The 27033-nt window shown below is 50.5% G+C and overlaps 1 protein-coding gene across 4 annotated transcripts in view; it reads right to left on the bottom strand.

Annotated features, from left to right (window-relative positions):
* RALB (RAS like proto-oncogene B) overlaps positions 1-13976 on the bottom strand; it is a 42544-nt gene extending 28568 nt beyond the window's left edge. Inside the window, exon 1 of one of the 4 annotated variants that reach the window (XM_016949615.4) lies at positions 13744-13976. The gene's annotated coding sequence lies outside the window, so the exon portion shown is untranslated. Of the gene's footprint in view, positions 1-12993; positions 13683-13743 lie in introns of those variants that run through there. The other 3 variants (XM_016949614.4, XM_063791035.1, XM_063791036.1) reach the window with 3 other exon arrangements.
* Positions 13977-27033: the final 13057 nt, after the last annotated feature.

Raw genomic sequence — 27033 nt, 5'->3', positions numbered from 1 at the left:
CACTCCAGCCCAGGCGACAGAGCAAGACTCCGTCTCAAAAAATAAAATAAAAATTTTGTAGAGACTATGTTGTCCAGGCTGGTTTCAAACTCCTAGCCTCAAGTGACTCTCCTGCCTCAGCCTCCCAAAGTGTTGGGATTATAGGCATGAGCCACTGTGCAGATGAGTAAGCTCTGAAACATTAATTCATTTATCTGATAACTTTCCTGAACTATAAAGCAACAATAAATGGTGGGAGTAATTTGGAAGCTTATTTTAATACAATTATTTCTGAAATAAAGTCCTCCTCCACCCACCCATGGAATCTGGGATTCTGCTAGCCTTACAGATGGTTACACATTTATACAGATTCACTCTGAAGTTCCTGCTACCTGAAGAGGCAGCCGTGGAGACATTAGAGCTACTGGACTCCTAACAGCTGAAGGCAAATTTGGAATTAGCATACATGTCCCTATCCTGAATTATTTATTCAAATAAAACCTATTTAGAGACTTAAACAGATTCTACTATTACTTCTACTTCTATAGCATCTCTAGTATATTGCATACTCTCAAACAGAGTTTGTATGATTTGTCCAGGGTCACTTAACTAGCGGATGGCAGGGCTGGGACTGGAGCCCTAGCAGTCCATACTCTGAGCCACTACATGGTCTGTGCTCTACGAGTGGATTACAGTGGGGTGGGGAAGAGCTTCAAGTATGATGTGAAATGTTGAAACTTATTTCAAGGACACAGATCTATGGGTCAGAAAGCTCACTAAAGAGGGAGAAAAATGCACAGGCAGGCAACACAGAGCACAAGCTCTAAAACAAAGACCTGAGAGAAAATATACAACAAAAATAGTTGTTATACAGTCATGCACCAAATAAAGAAGTTTCAGTCAATGACAGACCACATAATACAACGGTGGTCCCATAAGATTATAGTACTGTACTGTTACTGGGCCTTTCCTACGTTTCGATATGTTTACACAAATACTTCCCCATTGTGTTACAATTGCCCACGGTATTCGGTACAGTAACATGACATGCAGATTTGCAGCCCATGAGCAAAAGGCTGTACCGTACGGGCTAGGTGAGTAGTAAGCTACACCATCTAGGCTTGTGTAAGTATACCCCGACGTTTGCAAAACAATGACATTGCTTAAAAGCATTTCTCAGAACGTATGTGTCATTAAGTGATGCGTGGCTGTATATACAAAAGAACTGAAAGCAAGGACTTGAACAGATATTTATACACCCATGTTCACATCAGCATTATTCACAATAACCAAGAGGCGGAAACAACCCAAATGTCCGTCAATAGATAAACACATAAATCAGATGTGGTGTAAATGTAGAATATTCAGCCTTAAAAAGGAAGGAAACTGACACATGCTACAACATGGATCACCCTTAAAGACGTTATACTAAGTGAAATAAGCAAGACACAAAAGCACAAATACTATGATTCCACTGATATGAGGTACCCAAAACAATCACAATGGGAGACAGAAAGCAGGATAGAATGGTGGCTGCCAGGGGGTGGGGGAAGAGGGGAGTGGGGAGTCAGTGTTTAATGGGTGCAGAGATTCAGTTTGGGATGAAGAAGTTCTGGAGATGGATGGTGGTGATGGCTGCACAACAAAGTAAACATGCTTAATGTCACTGAACTGTACCCCTGAAATTAGGTAAAATGTTGAATTTTATCTTATGTACATTTTACCAGAATTTTTAAAAAGTAGTTATATACCAACTACAGTGTGGGACAGGAAAACAAACCCTTGACTTGAATTCTGCCATTAAGAAGCTAACAGCTTTAGTTAACATTTCTTGTCCTCAGTCTGATCTACAAAATACAGGACAAGGCCAGGTGTGGTGGCTCACGCCTGTAATCCCAGCACTTTGAGGGGCGAGGTGGATGGATCACTTGAGGTCAGGAGTTCCAGACCAGCCTGGCCAACATGGTGAAACCCCGTCTCTACTAAAAACACAAAAATTAGCTGGGTGTGATGGTGGGTGCCTGTAATCCAAGCTATTCAAGAGGCTGAGGCAGGGAGAATTGCTTGAACCCTGAAGGCAGAGCTTGCAGTGAGCCGAGATCACACCACTGCACTCCAGCCTGAGCAACAGAGTGAGACTCTATCTCAAATAAATAAATAAATAAATAGGCTAGCGCAGTGGCTCACACTTGTAATCTCAGCACTTTGGGAGGCTGAGGCAGGTGGATCACCTGAGGTCAGGAGTTCGAGCCCAACCTGGCCAACATGGTAAAACCCCATCTCTACTAAAAATACAAAAATTAGCCGGGTGTGGTGGCGTGCACCTGTAATCCCAGCTCCCAGGGAGGCTTAGGCAGGGAGAATCGCTAGAACCCAGGAGGCAGAGGTTGCAGTGAGCCGAGATCGCACCATTGCACTCCAGCCTGGGCGACAGAGCAAGACTCTGTATCAAAAAATAAATAAATAATAAAATAAAATATAGGACAGGCCAGGCGCAGTGGCTCATGCCTATAATCCCAGCACTTTAGGAGGCTGAGGCGGGCGGAATGCTTGAGCTCAGGAGTTCGAGACCATCCTGGGCAACATGGTGAAACCCCATCTCTACCAAAAATACAAAAACTTAGCTGGGTTTGGAGGCTGAGGTGGGAGGATTGCTTGAGCCTGGGAGGCAGAGGCTGCAGTGAGCCAAGATCACGCCACTGCACTCCAGCCTGGGTGACAGAGCGAGACTTCGTCTCAAAAATAAAATGAAATACAGGAGGGCTATATCCTTAGGACTGTTATGAAGATTAAACAAAGGAATACCTATTAAAAGAAGTTCTCAGTAAGCACTTAGCTGCTTTTTAAATATCATTCTAGCCTGGGCACAGTGGCTTATGCTTGTAATCCCAACATTTTGGGAGGCCAAAGAAGCAGATCGCTTGAGCCCAGGAGTTTAAGACCAGCCTGGGCAACGTGGCAAAACCCATCTCTACAAAAATTAGCTGGGTGTAGTGGCATGTGTCTGTAGTCCCAGCTACTCAGGAGGCTGAGGTGGGAGGACCACTGAGCCCAGGGAGGTCAAGGCTCCAGTGAGCTGTGATCTCACCACTGCACTCCAGCCTGGGCGACAGTGAGAACTTACCTCAAAATAAATAAGTAAATATCACTCTAATACTCTAGAAAGTCTTGAGAAAGAAACTGGCCTCAGAGCCAAATATATGGTAAGGTAGGAAAAGCTGCCAGTCCATAAGAAAGAGATAAGGCAAGAGACTTTTTGCTCAGACGCAGTCCCCCTTGTCCTGAGGAATGAAGGGGCCTGGCTTTGAGTCCTCCTTCAACCACTGACTCACTAGAGGATTAGGCAAGTCACTCCCACTCACTGACAATATCTGCCCTGCCTACGTCTCAGGGCAGTGGAGAGGGACACATGGAAAACGCGTACCAAAGGCATACTCCACCCGGAAACAAGCACAGGCATATTTTCATCAACAGAAGCCCTTCACACCCTTCTTTCTTCATCACCCAAAACACAGCGTAATTTGCCTTAGAGGCATAACCAATGGGCATTTCAGGGTGTCCCTGTCCTAAATCTCCCCAGCAACTCCCGAAACGGCTCTAACAGAAACAGTCTTGCCTTCTCTTCCCTGCTGTGTCAGTATGTGAAGGCTGAGAGGATCACACAAGGAAGCTGCCACCTCCCCAGCCATGTTTGGGAACTACGGTGCTAGAACAGGACCACCCTCCTCTTAAGGGGAGCACACTGCTGAACATCTGTCCTGAACAGTCACCACCAGAAGTGCAGGTGTCCCCACTCTTCCCTATGACTAGGGCTCTCAACCCAGCAGAACTGCATCCATCTCCTGAACTGGCTAACCCACCTGGTCCCTGCAACCTCAGGCACACCAGCAAACCCTTCGAGAGCCTCCACCCCTTCTAAGAATGTTCCTCTACCTTCTAGCTCTGAGACCTGGGTGTGCCCTGGGGACACCACATCAAGCAGATGCTATTTCTCCTCCCATGCCATGTGCTTCAGGACCAGACAGACCAGATATGTGTCCTTCCTCCCTCCCCAATGTCACCTGCACTTCAGTACCTCTGTTAGCCCCATCCGTCTTACAAAAGCCCCCATACCTTTGAGGCCTGGCCTTTCCAGCCATAATAGCCTGTCCTTCACCTTGGTACTATCGGCTACAGACCTCCTGGTCACTTCCCTCATTTATTGAGGACATCTGCTTCTGGTCTGCAGACTTCCATTCTACCCAACTCCTGTCGCCCTCCCCAGTGACATCTGTGCACGTGGATGTCCCAGCCAAGCTCGGCCCCTCTCAAGTCCTTGATCCTCTCTTCTCCGAAAACCCTTTCTTTCCTTCTGTCTAACATTATCATGGTCATTACCTGAACTTCACCGTCACCAGAAACAGTTATCTCCTCTAACCCTCTAGCCTCAGCCTCCATCCTTCTTGCTCACTTGTTCAAATACCACCCCCACACACAATTCTCTGCCCTCTTGACACCTGCAAGCATTGGCCTCCAGCACTCTCTCTCTGCATAACAAGACCCTCTGGGCTGCACTGCCTCCCTTCACCAGCTTAGATCCCAAAGCCTGACATGAGAAAAGCCCTCTTGCAGATACCTCATCTCCCTGCTCCCTTCCCCTCCATCTCACTCACTGTTTTCAGCACCTGCACCCGGCATGCAAATGCTGCTGTCGAGGGAAAGAAACTCAAGAAAGCAGCCTCCCAGCACTCCACTCTCAATGCACCTATGATCACAAACCACGAATGGGCATTCCCCCACACTTCCTAGTAATCTCGCTGTGACTCTCCCCTGTGCCCTTCCTCTGCTCACTCTTGACAGATAACCTAACCTCATTTGTCCCAGAGAACACCAAGCCATCAAACCCTAACTCCCTCAGAGCTCCTTCAACAAATCTACAAACCTTCCACGCCCTTCTTCTCCTTGTCTCCAGCCTCATGGAGTACACATTCCTGCTCTTAGTAAAGGCCAAGCCCTCCACGACCACCATGCCCAAGAACTTAATTCCTACCACTACCCTTCTTCCTGCAGCATCAATCAGTCTTTACTTTGCTACAGGATCATCCCCAACAGCATGTAGACACGTTCTATTGAATCTTCACCCTAAAGATTCGCACATGCATGCACGCTTTTGACCCCCATATATCCTTCTAGCTAATGACACAATTCCTCTATAGGAATTATCTATGCTAATGCTTCTCAAACTTTAATGCATAGTTTACCTGGGAATCTTGTGAAAACGCATATTCTGATTCAGTAGGTCTGGAGTGGAGCCCAAGATTTGGCACCACTAACCTAGTCTCTAATCATGTTCCTGACCCACAGACCCCACACTGCGTAGCAAAAGCCTTTGTTTCCTTCCCTCACTATTTACGGAAACCATTCCAATCCAACTTCCTCCCAACATAAGCTCACAGAAATTTGTGAGATCAAGATCACCCACAAACTCCACGTAGCTAGCTCCAATAAAAACTCTTCTTTCTTCCTTCCCATGCCCTCCTCCTCTTTAAAATGAGCAAGTAGCAAGAGTGATAAAACGCTGCCCGGAAAGGGAAGGCCCGCAGCAGGCCTGTATAGGGCCCCTTCCAGCGTCCCCCTCCTGAGGCCATCCCTCCTGGCTTCCACAGCCCACATTCTCCCACAGGCTGAGTGCTTCCCGGGTGGCTCTCTGGGCCCTTTCTCGGCGCCACTTGCCAGGCATTCCTCCTCCCCCTCTAGATGTCAGCACTTCTCAGAGCTCAGTCTTGCTCCCTCCTCATCTGCACCACATACAGCCCAGTGGCTGTACAGACAACTTACGAACCTGAGGATGCAGCCCTGACCGCTCTCCTGGCCCCAGGCTCACAGCCTTGCTGCTGCCCCTGCCCACTGGGCTGCTACAAGATTCTCAACTTATTCCCAAAATAGAATTCTTGATTCTTCCCTCTTAAAATCTGCTCCTTCACTATCCCCCATTTATTAGCTACTGAAGTCACTACTAGTGAGAGGTGACAGCATGCTGGCAGTCCTCAGAGCCCTCGCTTGCTCTAGGCACCTCCCCTGCCTGGGCTCCCACTTTGGTGGCATTTGAGGAGCCCTTCAGTCCCCCACTGCACTGCGGGAACCCCTTTCTGGGCTGGCCAAGGCCGGAGCCCACTCCCTCGGCTTGCAGGGAGGTGTGGAGGGAGAGGCACGAGCGGGAACCGGGGCTGTGTGCGGCACTTGCAGGCCAGCTGGAGTTCCGGGTGGGCGTGGGCTTGGTGGGCCCCGCACTCGGAGCAGCCAGCCAGCCCTGCTGGCCCCAGGCAATGGGGGACTTAGCACCCGGGCCAGTGGCTGCGGAGGGTGCACTGAGTCCCCCAGCAGTGCTGGCCCACCGGCGCTGCGCTCAATTTCTCGCCGGGCCTTGGCTGCCTTCCCACGGGGCAGGGCTCGGGACCTGCAGCCCGCCATGCCTGAGCCTCCCACCCACTCCATGGGCTCCTGTGCGGCCCGAGCCTCCCCGACGAGCGCCACCCCCTGCTCCACGGCGCCCAGTCCCATCGACCACCCAAGGGCTGAGGAATGCAAGTGCACGGCACAGGACTGGCAGGCAGCTCCACCTGCAGCCCCGGTGCGGGATCCACTAGGTGAAGCCAGCTGGGCTCCTGAGTCTGGTGGGGACGTGGAGAGTCTTTATATCTAGCTCATGGATTGTAAATACACCAATCAGCACCCTGTGTTTAGCTCAAGGTTTGTGAGTGCACCAATCAACACTCTGTATCTAGCTGCTCTGGTGAGGATGTGGAGAGTCTTTATGTCTAGCTCAGGGATTGTAAATACACCAATCAGCACCCTGTGTTTAGCTCAAGGTTTGTGAATGCACCAATCGACACTCTGTATCTAGCTGCTCTGGTGGGGCCTTGGAGAACCTGTGTGTGGAAACTCTGTATCTAACTAATCTGATGGGGACCTGGAGAACCTTTGTATCTAGCTCAGGGATTGTAAACGCACCAATCAGCGCCCTGACAAAACAGGCCTCTCGGCTCTACCAATCAGCAGGATGTGGGTGGGGCCAGATAAGAGAATAAAAGCAGGCTGCCCGAGCCAGCATTGGCAACTTGCTGGGGTCCCCTTCCACACCGTGGAAGCTTTGTTCTTTCGCTCTTTGCAATAAATCTTGCTACTGCTCACTCTTTGGGTCCACGCTGCTTTTATGAGCTGTAACACTCACCGCAAAGATCTGCAGCTTCACTCCTAAGCCCAGCAAGACCACGAGCCCACCGGGAGGAACGAACAACTCCAGACGCGCTACCTTAAGAGCTGTAACACTCGCCGCAAAGGTCTGCAGCTTCACTCCTGAGCCAGCGAGACCACGAACCCACCAGAAGGAAGAAACTCCAAACACATCTGAACATCAGAAGGGACAGACTCCAGACGCGCCACCTTAAGAGCTATAATACTCACCGCGAGGGTCCGCGGCTTCATTCTTGAACTCAGTGAGACCAAGAACCCACCAATTCCGGACACGCTAGTATCCGTATCGTTACCAAAGCCAGGGACCTGGAAGTCATTTTTGACTCCCATTGCCTCTCCCCAGCTCAATTCATGACCATTTCTAGCTATTCCATCTCCAACATACATTTCAAATCCATGCACTTCTTCCATCTTCTCTGCCACCATTCATTCAACAGCCCCAGCTTTCTAAGTGACCCCTCACTACCACTCCAGCCCCTCTTCAATCTGTTCTCCACACAGCCCTTCCAATGGGGCTTCTAACACTGCACATGAAACTGTGCTTAACGCTCCTTAAAGGCTCACCATGAGCGGCAGCTAAACCCTCCACTGGCCATGGCCTCCGTGGCCTTTTCCTTGCCTTCCTCCAGCCCTGTGAATGTGCCAAGCGCTTTCCTACCTAGGACTCCTCCACACTCCCCCACCCCCACGCACGCGTGCCTGCACACACACACACACACACACACACACACTGCATTCAGGAAGGCCTGAAGCAGGACTCCTCCCACATCCCCCCACCCCCATGCGCGCGCGCACGCACGCACACACGCACACACACACACACTGCATTCAGGAAAGCCTGAAGCAAGAGGAAGCAAAGTCCAGTCAAGAAAGACCTTCACAGCTATCTGCAGCAGAGAGAAAGAGGCAGAGCCCAGTACAAGATGACACTGAGGAGGTAAGGAAGGGCGGGATCATTCAAGACCCCAGTGTAGGCCAAGTTGAGGGATTTGGGACCTTTGACTGAAAGCACTGGAAAGCCACTGAAGTGTTTCAAGTCAATGGGTAACATAATTAGGCTTGAATGTTGAAAAGGTAATTCTGGCTACAGAGTAGAAAAACAGAGGGGTCAAGAGCAGATGTGGGTATGCACCAGGCCAGGCCGGCAACACGGTGGGGACTAAGGAGACAACAATGCACATGAGGAAAGTGACTAAATTTTAGACCTACTTAGGATGTTAAAAAATGGCAGTGTTCGGTGGCTCACGCCTGTAATCCCAGCACTTTGGGAGGCCGAGGCGGGCGGATCACGAGGTCAGGAGATCGAGACCATCCTGGCTAACACGGTGAAACCCCGTCTCTACTAAAAATACAAAAAATTAGCCGGGCGTGGTAGCGGGCGCCTGTAGTCCCAGCTACTCGGGAGGCTGAGGCAGGAGAATGGCGTGAACCCGGGAGGCGGAGCTTGCAGGGAGCCGAGATCGCGCCACTGCACTCCAGCCTGGGCGACAGAGCGAGACTCCGTCTCAAAAAAAAAAAAAAAAAAAAAAATGGCAGTGTTTACTACGTGAACACATATAATTTGAGATTTTTTAAAGGTCTGCCATGCAAGTATTACTAGAGGTAACACATTGGCTAAAATTCATTCCTAACAACAGCATCAGCTATCAGCAGTAAAGGACTGGCCGCCAATCCTTCCTGTGGGAGGAAGGAGGGGGATTACAAGGAAAGTAGAATGAAAGAAAAGAAAGATACTAGCTCATAAATTAGGGCAGAGGATGGGCAAGGGGCCAAAAATAGGAAGCAGAGGAAGTACAAATAGTGCTGACTTTTCAACTCTGCCTAACAGTGACTCTAACAACCTTCAACTGGACTGGGAAGAACAAAAGCTATTCTCAGAAAAGCTTGTCTTCTGAGGTTGCAATTTAACATGATCAATGAAATATTTTGTTATAAATATGCACAACTCAAAAGGATATTCGTTATAAAAAAAAAATAAGGATCATAGAATTTTCAGAGATGGAACGGACTTAGAGATCATTTAGCCAGGCTCAGGCTCAGGATCCAGAAACTCTTCTCTCCACCTATAGGCACTTCAGGAAGATTTCATCTGGAGCTAAAAGAATAGCGCCCTTCTATCCAGGTCAATAATTAAAATGTATGAGGGTCTCAAAAGTGAACTGAAGAATTGCTAGGCAAACAAGCAGTATCCAAAGTTTTAAAATAATGGGGAGGAGTAAGAGGGTTTAGGTTCCCCAAAATTTTTCAGCTACTTTGCCAATGAGTTTTATTTTTAAGAACACACAGATAATGAATGACTAATTTTAAGCCATTCATCAAAGGAGATTACTTTGGCAATATTTTTTTACCAACTTGTTTTGGGGTTAAAGAAAAAAATTCAGATGTTCCTTTTGGTTTAGGGACCAGCAAGATCTGAATTTCTAATTTCCAAAGCTACTGCATACTTGGCTAATTCCAGCATCTAACAAAGAACCGGAAGAAAGAACATAAAAGTTTCACATATAGTATTAAAGCTTCTACAATACTAAAGACCTCAGCTGTCTTTCCATCTCCTACAGTATACTTCAGTAAACATCTGAAAGAAAGATTTTCTCAATGATGTCTGGACTAAACCTTAAAAAAGTTGTGGTGGCTAGCCTCCAAGAATACTGATGTGCCCTGACCTCCCCTCTTGTAGTCCTTTCCCACATTGTGCCAGGTCTGGTCTGAATGCTGGTAGAAGGGATGGTATGCCATCTCCAAGATTAGACACTGGATTAGTCTGTTCTCATGCCGCTATGAAGAAATATCCGAGACTGGGTAATTTATAAAGGAAAGGGGTTTAATCGACTCACAGTTCCGCAGGGCTGGGGAGGCCTCAGGAAACTTACAATCATGGCAGAAGGAACCACTTCACAGGGCAGCAGGAGAGAGAATGAGTGCCAGCAGGGGAAATGCCAGATGCTTGTAAAACCATCAGATCACATGAGAACTCACTATCAGGAGAACAGTATGGGAGAAACTGCCCTCATGATTCAATTACCTCCCACAGAGTCCCTCCCACAAAGTATGGGGATTATGCGGATTACAATTCAAGGTGAGATTTGGGTGGGGACACAGCCAAACCATATCAGCCATGAATATACTGCTGCTTCCATCTTGATCATTATCATATTCATTCTCTCCCTCTCTCCCCACCCCCGTCAGATCACTTGCTCTGGGGAGAAAAGCTATGTTGTGAAAAGCCCTGTGGATAGGCCCACATGGTGTAGAACTGAGGCCTCCAGCCAACAGCCATGTGAATGTGCCATTTTGGAAACAGATCCTCTGGTCCCAGTCGAGCTTCAGATGACTGCAACCTCAGGAGAGACCATGAGCCAGAAGCACCCAGCCAAGCTGTCTCCAGATTCCAGAACTTCAGAAACTGTGTGAGATCATAAATGTCTGTTGTTTTAAGCTGCTAAGTTTGGGGAAATTTGTTATGCAGCAACAGAAAACTCATTCAAAAGGTAGGCAAACTTTACAGGCAGCCAGGCACGCAGGACCAAACTACTGTATTTCCTTCATCTCATGCTGTATACTCAGTAAAATCACATAGCTTGGAACAATGCTATATATAAAAAATGCCCACAAAGCACTGACAAAAGCAACAATGAAAACAATATATTGGTAATTATCAATTAATGGCATTTTTCTTTTCTGCATTTAGATTTCAACTAAAAAACAACTAGCCACCATCACCAAAAACAAAAACAGCCAGGAGAACACTAAGGAAAATTATAAGCAGCTACTTTTTTTAAAGTGACAAACTTGAAATTGAGACCTGGCTAGAATTTTGCAATTGCTTCTAGTAAGCACATACACCGTCCCTCTTTGACACTCACTTCCACATCCTCTTCATCTTCCTTTCCACTGTCACCTATCCAAGACTCATTAACCCTCTTGCCTACTGGCCCCTCTGCTTTTTGGAATATCTAAGAATATATGTACACATACACCAATATTTATATTCCTAGGTACCAAAAGAACTGAGGAGCTAAAGGAGACAGCCCATGGTCAAATCTCCAAGGCCACATATTTAACTGGTATGGCTTGGATCAGTGCTCTGTGCCAAGCAGACAGCTGATGCTCAGTAACTGTTAGTTTTTCTCCTCCTTAACTACTCCGCCATGTGATGAAGGAAGAGTTCCTTTTCCTCTGTGCTGGGCTCTCTTTGCGATAACATTCAGAACAACATGCATTCATTTAAAAAAAACAAAATGAAAAAAAAAACCAAGCGTCTTGCATGTCTAGAGCAGGGGCTGTTTAGCAGTAACTGGAGCCAAGGAAAAGTGGGACTCCTGTATACCATCTGGAGACAAGTTACACTGGAAAACTACAGAGTTCACCTAGATCTCTTCGCACTCTAGTCTTACATTGCCTCCAAATTTAGCTTTCAAGAAAGGTCTCTAATGATATTTCTAACTTCCATAAATTACATGAGGGGGGTAAGAATTTAGCAACTAAATGCAAAGAGGCATAGTAGGATTACGTGATTTGGAAGAAAGGATTATCCCTGCCAGACGGGGTGGCTCACACCTGTGATCCCCAGCACTTTGAGAGGCCAAGGTGGTAGGATGGCTTGAGCCCAGCAGTTCGAGACCAGCCTGGGCAACATGGTGAAACCCCATCTCTACAAAAAATACAAAAATTAGCTTGGCATGGTGGTGCAAGACTGTACCAAGCTACTTGGGAGGCTGAGGTGGGAGAATCACCTGAGCCTGGGAGGTGGGGGCTACAGTGAGCGGTGATCACACCACTCCACTCCAGCCTGGGAAATAGCGCAAGACTCTGCCCCCAAAAACAAACAAAAAAAGGATTATCTCAATTCTCAGGCTTAAAATTTTTCATGGAATCTCAAGCCATCTTCAGTCAAGGCACGAATTTAGAACTTTTCTACCCTCATCTTCTACCAAAATCTCTTCATATGCCGTGGAAGACTCCAAATCCTGTTTATCCTTATGGTCTAGGTCCCAAGTTCCCAAAAGATATCTAATAACTTACACTATTTTCCACACACAATCCTGGGAAAATGTTCTACTCCTCGGGCAGAGGGAAATCTGGCTGAGATCTTCAATAAGAGTGCTGTTTCCAATGGGAAGCAATGTGAATGGGCAAGGAAGGAAAGCCCCAGATGTGGTCAGAATAAAGCAGACCGGCTGACAACTAAAGCCACGCACAAAGGATATGTCTCCCTGGCCTTCTTCTCCCCCTCTCCTATTTCGTTTAATCCTAACAATTAGGATAACTATCATCACCCTTCTACAGTTGCTGACTCTGGAGCTCAGAGGGGGAAAGACCGTGCTCCACATCACAACACTGGTAAACTCTCAGAACCTGCATCAAACCCAGGTCTTCAAACTCACCCCTCCCTGTTTTTCCCAATATGCAGTGCTACCTTTCATGGTCGCCCCATTTCTGGGAACTTCGACACTGTGCTTCTATTGCTCCAGGTTTAAGGAGCATTCTGAGCCTTGACCGGTTCTGAGCTTTGACATCCAACAATCTTATGGCTCTGCTTGGAACATCAGTCATTGACACCTCTAAAAGATTCACTATCCCCTCTGATACTCCATGCCCACCATCCATCCCCAGAACTTCAGAAGAAATGAGGTTAGGAAACCAGGACAGAGCAGAAAGTGCACTGTTCTACAAGGGCTGAAGATGAGTCACAGGTAACCCAGATGAGCAATCAGCCAAGTCTCTTCCAAGGCCAATTCATTCAGTCCGCCAGGCACAAGCACTTCTCTCCCGAAGACTCACCTGATAAGAACACCAAAGTTCCAACGTTTCTCGTTGGAAATGAGCACAGAGAGGACACTGCTCACACAAGCAGTGTGGACGCAGCAAGCTCCGCGCCCCGCAACCCTGCACCGAGCACGGTTAACCTCACACTCCCACAGGCGGCGAGAACCGGGACGGCGATGCCCAGTCCAGGCGCTTCCCCTTAGAAGCCCCTTCGCCGCTGGCCCCTATCAGAAAGGAAAGGGGAGGAGGCTGGGGGAGAAACAACTTTATGCTCATTTGCAAGACAGGACCAAAACAAAACCAGCAAACCGAAGCCCTTTAGGAACACCGCCCAGTTCACGGCGCGCGCAAGTTCCGAGGGCAGTAAGTTTTTGCAACACTTCCCAGCCCTGACCCTGCCCAAGCCGCGGCCGGAGGACTGAGGAAGTGGACGGTCCCGAGCGGGAGGCCCGCGGCAGGAAGTGGAAGCAGAGCCATCTGCGGGATAGGGAAGGAACCGCGGCGACAAGGGAGAGGCGGAGGCCGCCCCCACTTCCTCAGCCCCAGGCAGCCCAGGAAGCCGAGACTCCCCCAGGGAGTCCTCCCGGAGCGGAGCGGGGCCGCTGCCGGGGCGTCGCCCTCCGCCGGCCTCGGGGCGCGACATGTCCTGCCGCCGCCCGGCCACAGCCCGGCACGGAGGGAGCAAGAGGCTGCGGGCGTGCGGCGTACCCCACTCCCCAGCCCGCGCCCCACCCCGCCCGGGGCCCGCGGGCGCCGCGCCCTTACCAGGGACCAGTCCCGCCGCCTCCGCCGTCCGCACCCGGCCCGCAGCTCTTAAACGCGCCCCGCCCCCTCCCGGGGCCGGACCCCAGCCGTCCTCCACCGATTTGTCATTGAGCAGCCGGGCTCGCTTTCCCACCCCCCGAGCGCGCCTCCGGCGTCGCCTAGGCAACCCCTCCTCTCGAGAGCGCGCCCTCGCGTACGTTCTGGCCCTCTCCTCGGAAGCCACGCCCGTCGAGGGGCTGTCAGCCAATCCGAGGCGGATTTTCCAAGCAGCGGGCGGCCGGGGAGGAGGTTTCACCAATGAGAAGCTGCCCCAGGCACGGGGGGCGGGCCCGGCGCGCCTGCCCCGTCCCCCTCTGTTTCTCTCTCTGCCCCTCGGACACGCAGCTGGTAACCCTGCGGCAGTGGAGTGGCTGCCCGCCGGTATTGAGGGCGGGTGCGGGTGCACAAGGTGGGGCGCCAGTTGTGGGATTCAGGCCAGGGCCAGGACCAAGTAATGGAAAGCAAAAGCGAAGGACAGACCTGATCATACAGAAACAGAAGAAAATTACGAGGTGGCGAAGAGTGCTGGAGCGCGGCGATGGGGACGCCGCCCGGGGGTCTTGGGGCGGGACTCCACCTGCCGCCACCACTCGCTTCGCTGATGACATCCCATTAGCAGTAATGGAGTTAGTGAGTGCATCGCGGTGACTGGACCCAGGCCGCCTACGAGGGCCAGAATCCCACCCCAGCCATAGCCTCGAGGCAGGAAGTGCAGTGGGCAAGCTCCCTGCCAACAGGTTTTCTCCTGCCAAAGCCCAGGAAAGTGTGATTTTGTATCCAGTACAGCTTCATCTCGGTGGATTTTCCTTCCTAACCACCTCCTCCTCCACAGGTTTTGTGACCGTGCTGACCCCTACGCAGACCTCATGAGAGTCACAAGCCATCGCAACTGACAGTTTAAACGTCTGCCTCTTATCTCTAAGGGAGGGAACTGTCTCTTATGCAATGTGATATCCATGGCTGCCAGCACAGTGTAATTAATTCTTTCATTGTTGATCACTGTAAGTTAGGATGCATGTGTATACTATATTGGAGGCTTTGGGCCTTGATTAGATTGCTATGTATCTACCAGATCCAGTCCCTCCATCAGCTTCTATATCAAAAAGCGCAGAAGCTTTACCTTAGTCTTAAGTGACCAACTTAACAAAAAAAGTGCAATCAGAAGAATATCCTAGTGTTAGCCTACTAAGTATTCTGTTTTTACCATTCTCATTCACATTTAAAACTCTTATTGAGTGCTAATCGTATGACAGACACTTTGCTAGGTACAGTAAGGAGATGGGGTAGGAGGCTTCTCAAAGAGGAAGCTCCCCAGTATTTATAACCTAGAAGAGGAATCAGACCCAAACCTTTTCTTACGGAGTAACAATTAAGTGCACAGGTTTGGAGTCTGGAAGCATAGGATTAAAGGAGGGCTCTACCCTGTGACTAGCAGTTACTTAATTAGGAAACTACTTCTGTGGGCTTTAGTTTCACCAGCTGCCCAATAGCAGCACCTCCATGCTATAGGTAAGAAGATGTACATGAAAGTCCACATAGAGCTCTCAGTACAGTGCTAGGAACTTGGTGAGTGCCTCAGGAATGTGAGCTTACATAGTGATTGCCACCAGAGGCCACGATGTACAGTCAAGTGCGTGATCACCAATCTGGCACAGCCTTATCTCCCAAAGCCCATCTGTATCAAGTGTGACCACGTGCAGCCTGGTGGAAAGGGCCTGCTGTGGTGGTACCCTTTGTCAAATGCAAGTATAGAGAGGAGAGCAGCTGCAGCAGCCTACCCAAGTGAAAAGGGTATGATAGTTGAGGGAACAGGGTCAGAAATCAGGCCACAGGCCAGGATTCTACTGTTCCCACCTGCCCCCCATCCCCTAGGACCCACAGCAGATGCAGGAGGTTTCCCCACCTTTTCTGGGGTGCTGAAGAGCCATTCCTTTGCATTGGTAACAGGATGCACAGGGCTTTCTGAGAAATGCTGCTTTCATTCTCTGCCTGCCTAGAACTCGGAGGGGTCCTACGGGGACTCCTCCAGCAGGATCATCTATTCAGATCCTGGACATGCCAGACCCTGAGCTGTGTAGTATATTCAGAGAGGAGTGGCAGGACCCTTTTGGCGGGGCTGTCTCACACAGGACACCAATAGGGGAAACGTGTCCCAACGGGAGAAGGGAACCAAGAGGCCACCAGCCTCAGCTGCCTCTAAGGTGGCTCATTCCAGGTCTCAAGGGACCTCTTGTCTGCTGAGTTTCCCTACCAGAACTCTGACTCCCAGCAGAGCCAGGGGCTTGAGCAGCAGGAATACAAGATCCCCAGCAGGACTCCTTAAGGATGCTGTAAACGACTGCTGCCATGGAAAGAGCATTCTAGACACTCCATCCTTCTAAAGTATTTATTGATTACTGTGGGAGTCTTTAGTGCTGTCTGACAAACATTTCTATTCCTCTCTTGTGAGCACTGGAAACTTCCTAGCCCTGTAGTTGGGTGGAGCCATGTGACTAGCTCCAACCGATCACTTGTGAGCAGAAATGACACATAATCATTTCTAGGCTGGAGAAATTAATTGCCAATATAAGACCCTCCAGAGCTCTCTTGTCCTTGGTATGGCTACTGAGAATGTTAGGAAATGTGACTGCTCCATCAGCCAGGGTTTCTACAATGAGCACAGGCCCCCCACCAACCTGTGATGGACATTTAGAATGACTGAGAAATAAGCCCTTATGGTTTGAAGACACTACGATGTGGGAGTTGTTTGTTACTGCACATAGCTTAGCCTGCTCTGACTGATGCAAGGTGAACAACTCACACAAAAGGACAGAGAAGAGGCCAGTAAACAGACAAGCACCCCAAAAATTACAAATTATGTCATTACAAATTATTTTAGACTGGGTGGTCAAAAAAGGTCTCTCTTGGGAAGTGACATTTAAGCTAGGACCTCAAGGATGAGAAAAATCAATCTTAGCAAAAGATGGGGGTGGGAGGAAGGACAGGAGAGTATTTCAGGCAGAGGCATAAGCCTGTGCCATGTCCTGATGCAGAAGAAAGCTTGGTACTGCTGAGAATGGCCAGGAGGCCTGGAATGGTGAGCAGGGGAAAGTGAGTCACACAGGGCTGGAAGGGGAGGCAAGAGCCAGATGATGCAGGGGCTTCTCGGTTATACAGAGGAGTTTGAAATTTACTCCTAGTGCGGTAGAAACTGCTGAAGAGGTTTGATATGGTTTGGATGTGTGTCCCCTCCAAATCTCATGTTGAAATGTAATCCCCACTGTTGGAGGTGGGGCCTGGTGGGGGGCTGTTTTGATCATAGGGACAGATCCCTCATGAATGGCTTAGTGCTACTCCTTGGCAATGAGTGAGTTCTTGCTCTGAGTTCACACGAGGTCTGCTTGTTTAAGAGTGCGTGGCACCTCCCCGCCTATTCTTATCCCCGCTCTCAGTATGAGATGCACCTGCTCCCGCTATGCCTTCCGCCATGACTGGAAGCTTCCTGAAGCCTCCCCAGGAACAGACGCCAGTGCTATGCCTCCTGTACAGCCTGCAGAAACATGAGCTAATTAATAATTAAGCCTCTTTTCTTTATCAATTACCCAGTCTCAGGTATTTCTTTATAGCAACACAAAATGGACTAACACGGACAGGTGCGGTGGCTCATGCCTGTAATTCCAGCACTTTAGGAGGTGAAGGTGGGTGGATCATGAGGTCAGGAGTTTGAGACCAGCCTGGCCAACATGGTGAAACCCCATCTCTACTAAAAATACAAAAAAATTAGCCAGGCATGGTGGCGGATGCCTGTAATCCCAGCTACTCGGGAGGCTGAGACAGAGAATTGCTTGAACCCAGGAGGCAGAAGTTGCAGTGAGCCAAGATCATGCCACTGCACTCCAGCCTGGGCAACAAAGCAAGACTCCATCTTAAAAAAAAAAAAAAAAAAAAAAAAAAAAAAAAAAAGACTAACACAAGATTCAAACAGGAGGCTGACATGCTTTGATTTTGGTTTTAAAAAGATTACTCTGGGTCAGGCATGGTAACTCATGCCTATAATCCCAGCACTTTGAGAGGCCAAGGAGGGTGAATCTTCTGGGGTCAGGAGTTCAAGAACAGCCTGGGCAACATGGCGAGACCCCATTTCTATAAAAAATAAAAAAAATTAGCCAGACAGTGGTGCACACCTGTGGTGCCAGCTACCAGGGAGGCTGAGGTAGGAGATTGAGTGAGTCCAGGAGGCGGAGGCTGAGCCCAGGAGGCAGAGGTTGCAATGAGCTGAGATCGTGCCACTGCACCCTAGCCTGGACGACACAGCAAGAAGCTGTCAGAAAAAAGAAAAAACATTACTCTGGCTGTGGTGGGGAGATTGGGCTGTGAGGGGTGGATGTGGAACCGAGGTTAGGATGCTGTTCTGGGGGTCCATGCACAGTGGGGTCCAGAGGGCTAGACAGGGTAATCAGCTCTCAGATCAGAGATTTGGAGAGATTGCAGGAGGAAGGGAGCAAGAGAGCTGAAGAGAGCTGAAGACCAAACAGAACAGTCTTCCTGCCAAACCCCAGAGGAACCAGAGGCAAGGTTTGAAGTTTAGATCCCTAGAGGTGCTTTGACACCAGGGACATGGGTACTCAAAAACCAGGAAGGAAATGGGGGAGGGTATGGATTTCCCAGAACATCAGCCAGCAGTGGAGACTTGCTTCCATGAGCTGGCAGGAGTGTATTCATAGACCGTATTATTAGAAAGAGGCCCGGCAAGCTTCTGTGGGCATCCCTGGGGGCATTTGATCTTTGGTGACCGCATCAATTAGACAAGAAAAAAGGCTGCCAATCTACAGATGGGGGAACAGCCATTCTCACCTGCTGATGATTCTGGACAGACACTATTCCAAGCAGCCACAGCAAGAGGAGCTTGCCCTCGGCCCTTCTCTCAGTTTTCCCTTCTGCGTTTCACCACCCCTCGGTGCCCAGAGGTTCTCGCCTCACTTCCTGCTGTCTGGTCCTGTTCTCAGGCATGGGTTGCACAGGCTCATTCCCGTGCAGGAATAAATGGCTAGTTACAGCTCCATTCCCATTCCGTCCTGGGCACTTGATGAAAACCTGAAGTTCTAGGCTGTGGGAGGTCTTTAGAGGAGGACCTAAGATCTTTAATTCACATCACTAGGATGGAGGGATCTACCCCTCATCCAAAAAAAGCTCAGACTCCTGAGTTCTCATGCAAAGCACCAGGTAAGGGCAATGCGTCGCGGGAACCCTCGTGGAGCGCCTGAGCAGTAGCCCTGAGCCTTCCTTTCCTTGCAGCCTTTTGCAGGCAGCTACCAAAAAAAGCTCTTGCCCTTTACTGATTCCCAAACATATTCAAATGCTTGACTCTGTTTCTCAGTTTAGTCATTGCCACTAAACTGTGGTAAGTCAGGACTTTACGAGGGACTTTAAAAACCACTTTTCCCTAAGTGTGGTATTGAGGGCTTCTCTTTCCCCATCACCATCTCTCAAGGTGGTCCCTACAGCCCAGCCAGCCAGCAGGCACTCACCAGATGTTCCTGGGAATTGCTCTCTTAGAAAGTCAGAGGCCCAAGTCATTCGCTAAAGGAGAAGCTTTCATCTTCCAACAGGAACAAAGCTACTTGGGAAACACATTAGGAAAAAAACCCATGCATCTCAATTTCAATTTTAAATTATTTAATTAGCTGGACTTATCTTTCTGCTGTCATAGTTTACAAAGAGTTATCTCCCAGAAGTGAAGTCAAGTCTGTCTTGTAACTGAGACATACGCCTTCCTCACTATTGCTCATCCCCACTGCATGTCCTCTCGTGTCCTCCCCCTTCCCTCTTCCCGCAGACGCATGCTCTGCGCTTCCCACAACCTGCACGGGAACAACAGCTGCAGATCTGGTACCGACCTCCAGGTAACCAGATAAAAGCCGCCACGGGGTGACAGCTGCGAAGTACTCCATTGCGAGATAAAATGAGATTCAAGTGTCTAGATTCCGCGCTGAGCTCTTTCCAAAGCGAAATATGATTTGCAGCCTACCAGGAAGCCAACCTCATCCAAAGGCATGACAGGACCCTGCTCGGCCCCTCCCTCCCTCCCCAGCTAAGCTGTCCTCTTGACAGCATCACAAGGGCTTCCTTGGATGCTGCCTCCACACCAGACGCAGCGGGGACTGCACTCAGCCACAGGCTCTCACTCACAGTCCCCGTGACCTCTGCTGCCCTTTAAACGTCAGAGCACCTGAAGGTCCAGTCACAGACACCTGCCCTTCCCTGGGGAACCACAGCCACACCTGCAGCCCACCTATCCTACATGCTGACCGCACCCAGGCGGATCCAGGTCCTTGGCCCAGGGGTGCTCCTGATCTGCAGATGCACATGACGCTAGCAGCCAGCCAGCTCTGGATGGCTGGACAGACAGACAAAGAGGACATGAAGACCCGAGTTAGGAAGGGGGAAGAGGAAGGAAAGGATGTTGGTGGTGGGCTTGGCACTGTTAGACGTTCGGCTGTGCTCTCCTGGCCCCTCACAGCAATTCTCACTTCATAGAGGAGACCCCGGATCTCAGAGAGTCAAGAGGTCACAGAGGCCTCAGGGCCCTTTAGTCACTGCTTACTGTTGGAGGCTGATTCTAGGATGGGGGCAGGGGTGGGGTGCACTTCAAAGGGAAAGTGGATGCCCCTCTGTCTCCCAAGCCCATCCCCCTTCCTCCTCCAGCCCTCAGGAGGGGCAATGCCATGGGCCACCCCAGGACTGGGACTGGCCCGTCACCAAAGCACCATGCAGCCTCTGTCACTCTGTCCCACCCACAAATGCCAAACCCTGCCCTGGTGAATTTTTATGAGCAGCATTTTTTAAACTGTGGATTTTTTAATAGACAGCCCCATTCCTTCCCCGCATCTGCTAGAGAGCAGGGCAAGGCCAAAGGGTCAGAGGCTCGAGGAGTGCGGGGTGGTGTGGGGGGGTAAAAGGACATATACCTGAGAAGGCTCCAGACCCTCACTCCACCAGGAGGTAAGACCACCAAACCATTAAAATGCGCATCTCTGGGGTGGGGATCAAAGGGCGATTCCCTATTTTCTATCGGGTTTTAATTTTTTACGATGGCTAAGAAGAACTCTGGCAGACAGGAATGAAAATAAAGCAGCAATGACATTGGGGTGGGCTCCACGGTGGGAAGGCAGCATCTCTGGCAGGTCCCCACCAAGGCCTGGTCCCCACTGGGAAAGCTCCAGAGGCAGGGGCTCAGGGCTCCCTCCCCTCCACACCCTGCCCCGGGGGAGGGGCCTCCTTGCACAACCCGTGCAGGCAGTAAATCCAGCCTTGGCACTCAGGCCATAAATCACAGAAAGCTCTCCAGGCAGCTGTACACACCCCGGAGCAAGGCCTCCTGGTTCCTGCAGGGCGCCAGGAAGGCCGACTAGCAGGAGGTCCGATTCCTGCTGTCTGCTGCTGGGGCCCACTGCTCCCTGCCTTGACCCCAGACAGGTAGCAGAAGAGGCCCAGGGCTCGGCAGGCCCTGAGGGGCTTGTTTAGGGCAGGTGTGGCCATGAGGACTCTCTCAAGTGACATTGCAGAGCACTCCTCCCCTCCCCTCAGCAGTTCAGGATCTCACAGCCTGAGAGGGAGCTGTGACGTCCTCTTTACAGGTGAGGCCTATCAGGTTGAGAGTTCAATGTCTTTCCAAAATCACGCAGCTGGTGAGAGGCAGACCAAGCCTGAAAGCAAGCATGCCTGACAACCATATCCGTGCTCCCTGTCCCAGTCCACCACCTTCCCACCCATGCTGCAAAGCTGTGTGACCTCTAACAGGTTACCTCCACTCTCTGGACCTTTGTGTTCTCATCTATAAAGTGACAGTCAGTCAACGAGCCCATGCTGAGCCTCTGCTATCTGCAGGAGCTGTGCCAGGCACCAACAGCCAGAAAAGCGTGGCTCGAAGGTCCCACGGCTCTCCCTCTTCCTGAGTGGGCGCTCGGCACCAGGGCGCACGAAAGAGACAGAGAACACTGGGGGAAGCATCTCACACACCTTTGGCAGAACCAGCTCAGCTCCCTGACTTTTGGGACTCCTGGCCTCCCAGCGCTCCTGCTCCCACTGTATCACAGCCTGAAGCTACCTCCGGGAACTTTCCTAGAGTGGCTGGTGTCTAAAGGTTGCCTCTGGACAATCTCTCCCCAGATCACCTGATGCCTGAGCATGGGAAATTGGGTCCTCTGGCTAACCAGAGGTCATATCTATGAATTCTTTTCATCCCTCCTAGCAGCTGGGGTGTTATACATCAAAGTGGCTGCCACAGCATCTGGCCCACAGTAGGTCTTAACAAGTATCTGTCCATGGACGGATGGACAGATAAATGGATGGATGGATGGATGGATGGATGAGGGAATGGCTAGAAGGGTGATTAGGAGACTCAAGGATGAAGGGGTGCTATTCAGGAGGCCTTGGTGACACAGGCAGGAGATGGGGGAGGCCCATGCAGAGCTCAGCTTATTTACCCCAGCTTACTGACAGTGCCAGTCTCCCGCTGAGGCTCTGCGAGACACACAGCACACTGGCAGGAACAGAGGCTGTGAGCCATCACAGCAGGTAATGATGAGCCCCTGCTACCCGCCTGGTCAGCTCCCACTGAGCGGCAGCTCCAACCAAGGCTGCTCACATGTCTCGGCAGAGCCGGGGCGGGCTGGGCCTGGGCCTGGATGTCCAATGATACGGTTTGGCTCTGTGTCCCCACCCAAATCTCATGTGGAATTGCAATCTCCAATATTGGGGTTGGGATCTGGTAGGAGGTGATTGAATCATGGGTGCAGATTTCCCCCTTGCTGTTCTCATGATAGTGAGTTCTCACGAGATCTGGTTGTTTGCAAGTGTGTGGCTCTTCCCCCTTTTCTCTCTGTCTCCTGTTGCCATGTGAAGATGTGCCTGCTTCCCCTTCACTTCCTGCCATGATTGTAAGTTTCCCAAGGCCTCCCCAGCCATAGTTCCTGTACAGCCTGTGGAACTGCAAGTCAATTAAACCTCTTTTCTTCATAAATTACCCAGTTTCGGGTAGTTCTTTATAGTAGTGTGAGAACAGACTAATACAGCCAATGTCTGTGGCAGGCCCTGGAACACCCAGAGCATCATCCACTGCCCCATCTCTAATGGACACAGCCCTAAGACTAGACTTGCCACATGAAATACCGATGCAATACAGGGGCCATACTTATATGAAGAATGATGCATTTTTATATCTGAAATTCAAATTTAACTGGGCATGTTGTATTTTTATTTGCAAAATCTGACAACCCTACCCAAGCCCAGGAATCTCCAGGTGGGCAAATCTCAGGGGCCCACACCCACCAACAGCGTCAAATCCCCCAGCTGCTGAGAGAGGAGGCCAGAGTGGCAGGCCCAAGACACAGCTCTCAGGCAGAGGGACTCCCTCCCCAGGTGTGGAAAGATCCCCCAGTGAGGACTGCTGGGGACTCCAATGAGACAGTGTGTGCCAGCTCTCCTGCACCAGGAGGATGGAGGGAGGTGCTCCTCCCCATGGCTCCAGTGGCATGTGCCCTTCTCCTGAGGAATCCCACACAGCCTGTTCCCACCCAGCAGAGTCCTGGTAAGGGCTAGGGCGAGAGTGGTGGCCCAGCCATAGCCTCTGGACTTCTCCCACTTCCTCCTCTAAGAAGCCTTCTTGATGACTCAGGCCTCCCTGATCTGTCCACACATTTTCACAACCAATTACATGGTCCTTGTCCTCTTCTCTTGTTTTGAGTACATGAGGGCCCCTGGCTGAAATCAGAAGCCCTGGCAGACGGAGTGCCAATGCTACAGCCCAGCACAATGCACCGAATCAGCGCTCACCTGAGACATAAAGACCAGTGAAAGCCTTGGGCAAGAAAAGGCATGCCTCTGAGCCTCGGTTTCTGCATCAGAACGAAGGGAGCTCTCTCTCACAGTGGTTGATGGAAAGATTACATAATACAATGCCAAGGGCACCATGCCAATTTGGCCCCTGGAAGCCAGTTAGTCCGCGTCCATTTTGTTTATTTTTTTATTTACTTTTTAAAAAAACAGAGATGGTGGTCTTGCTGTGTTGCCCAGGCTAGTCTCGAACTCATGGCCTCAAGTGATCCTCCCACCTCGGCCTCCCAAAGTGCTGGGATTACAGGCATGAGCTACTACACCAGGCCACTTTATTTTTTGTTTTAATTTTAAAATTATTATTATTATTACTATTTTTTGAGATGCAGTCTTGCTCTGTCGCCCAGGCTGGAGTGCAGTGGTGCAATCTCAGCTCACTGCAAGCTCTGCCTCCCGGGTTCACGCCATTCTCCCAACTCAGCCTCCCAAGTTGCTGGGACAACAGGCGCCTGCCACCACGCCCGGCTAATTTTGTTTTTGTATTTTTAGTAGAGACGGGGTTTCACCATGTTAACCAGGATGGTCTCGATCTCCTGACCTCGTGATCAACCCGCCTCAGCCTCCCAAAGTGATTATAGGCGTCAGCCCCCAAAGGGATTATAGGCGTGAGCCACTGTGCCTGGCCTAAAATTATTTTTAATTGTGGTAAAATATACATGATATAAAAGTCACCATCTTAGCTGTTAAGTGTATAGTTCAGTGGTATGAAGTAAATTCCCAGTGTCGTGCAGCCATCATCACCATCCATCCCTAGAAGTCTAAACACTACACCCATTGAACACTCACTGCCCTTCCCTCCTGTGCCCCCAGCCCCTGGCAACCACCAATCTACTTTCTGTCTCTGTGAATTTGACGACTCCAGGTACCAGGTTTCAGTGGAATCATACAGTATTTGTCTTTTCATGACTGGCTTATTCCACTTAGCATAATGTCCTCAAGGTTCACTTGTGTCATGGCCTGTCCTTCCTTCCTTGTTGAAGCTGAGGGATCATTCCGTCACGTGTGCCACACTCTGTTTATCCACTCACCTGCCCATGGACACTGGGGTTGCTTCCACCTCTGGCCTATCGTGAGAATGTTGCTGTGAATGTGGGTGTGCAAATATCTCTGAGACTCTGCTTTCAATTCTGTCGGGTATACACTCAGAAGTGGAACTGCCAGATCTTATGTTAATTCTGCTTCATTTTTTGAGGAACCATCATACTGTTTTCCATAGCAACTGCACCATTACATATTCCCACCCGCAGTGCACAAAGGTTCCAATTTCTCCATGTCCTCCAACACTTGCTCTTCTCTGTTTTTTTGTTTTGTTTTGTTTTTTTGGTTTTTTTTGAGATGGAGTTTCGCTCTTGTTGCCCAGGCTGGAGTACAATGGCACGATCTCAGCTCACTGCAACCTCCACTTCCTGGGTTCAAGTGATTCTCCTGCCTCAGCCTGCCAAGTAGCTGGGATTACAGGTGCACACCACCACGCCCAGATAATTTTTATATTTTTAGTAGCGGCGGGGTTTTGCCATGTTGGCCAGGCTGGTCTCGAACTCCTGACCTCAGGTGATCCGCCCACCTGGGCCACCCAAAGTGCTGGGATTACAGGCATGAGCCACCATGCCTGGCCCTCTCTGCTTTCTTAATAGCAGCCATCCTGAGGGTGTGAGGAGGCTGTTTCCTACCTCTTTGGACCCACACACCTTCAAGCCCCGCTCGTAGCAGGCACTCCATGGATCTTCACCCTGTGAACTAGATTCTCTCCTGAGCTTTCTCCCCTGGTCTTCTGGCTCCTAGGAGGCAAACAGGCTGTTTCTCTCCCTGTAGGGCACCTTGGGCCTTGTGGCTCTTGGGGATTATTTACAGCCAGGGCCACCTCTGTTCTCCTCTTGGGCAGGCTCGAGGATGCGCCCTTCTGGGAGAGTGGAAGGGAGGGGCCCAGACACATGGTGCACGATTTTCGCCACTGGGCAGTCTCAGCCTTGTGGCTTTCTGCTGGTGCCTCCAAGTTAACCCGTCCGTCAGCTCCCACAGGACTAAGGACAAACGCACACCCCATGACAGTGGATCTGGGGTCCTTGTGACTGCTGCCTCCTTTCCAGCTGTAGGCACAGACTTTGCTTCTGTTCCCAGTTCCTAGCAATAGGCTTCCAGTCCCCCAAAACCCAGCTCTCTCTGTCTACCCAAAGGCTGAGTATGTGGCAGCCTGAAATCCCACCAGATGCCGTCTCCCCAAGTCCCCACACACTCACCCAGGTGCCCAGAAGCCAACCTCACACTGACTCAGCAGCACATGCAGGAGAAGGCATGACAGGAAAGACACCCAGGAGGTCATGGAAACAGTAAGCTCTGATGGAGGGAAGGCCTGGCATGATCTAGAATAAGACTGGGGATAGCAGGCCTGTGTAGGCCTGCCATTCTTCCCATCCAGGGGGAAGCTTTAACATGACTTTGGCACCACACAGACCTGGGTTCAAATAGCAGCTCCTGCCAGGTGCGGTGGCTCACACCTGTGATCCCAGCACTTTGGGAGGCCAAGGCAGGCGGATCCTTGAGCCCAGGAGTTCGAGACCAGCCTGAGCAACATGGTGAAACCCTGTCTCTACAAAATACAAAATACAAAAAAGAAAAAAAAAATAGCCAGATGTGGTGGCATGCACCTGTAGTCCCAGCTACTCAAGAGACTGAGGTGGGAGGACCACTTGAATCTGGGAGGTGGAGGTTGCAGTGAACCAAGATCACACCACTGCACTCCAGCCTGGGTGACAGAGGGAGACCCTGTCTCAAAAAAAAAAAAAAAAAAAGTAGCAGCTCCATGAGTACATGCTGTGTGACCCCAGGCAAGTCTGTTTACCTCTCTGAGCTTCCTTTGGCAAATGAGGATAACAACAGGCAAGTCACAAGGTCACTGTGGGGCTTCGAAGTGCAATCCACACCGAGGGCGGGCACCCACCTGACTGCCGCTGTTTCATGCAGAGACCTCCTCCTGCCACCCGCTCTCCCGCTGCTGAAATCCCACACAGAGACCCGGGGTTGGAGGAAAAAAACATGAGATGAAAGGATAACGGCCTTCCTTTTTCCGACAGGAGGCGGCTTGTTCTTAAGGGAAAAAACAGCCCCCTCTGCAGCACCACCTCCACTCCATCCTCTCTTTGTGTTTGAGCTTCTGGGGAAACAACAGGTCCCACGGTAGTTTCCTTCCAGGATCCCCCCTCCCTCCAGAAATTCCCCAATGACTGCCAAGCTCAGGGGTAAGAAAAATGAGCAATTTCCAGACAGAGGCCAGCACATTTCAGAGGCATGGAGTGGAGGCCACGCCCCTCCTGACGGCCCCATCCCCCGCGAACAGTCATAGGTCACCTGGGCCCTCACTCCTAGTCGCGCTTACCTCTC

Source organism: Pan troglodytes, chromosome 13 (assembly GCF_028858775.2).
Source record: "Pan troglodytes isolate AG18354 chromosome 13, NHGRI_mPanTro3-v2.0_pri, whole genome shotgun sequence".
Taxonomy (NCBI): domain Eukaryota; kingdom Metazoa; phylum Chordata; class Mammalia; order Primates; family Hominidae; genus Pan; species Pan troglodytes.
Note: the sequence above shows the minus strand (reverse complement) of the source record. Positions and strands in the feature narration are given on the sequence as shown.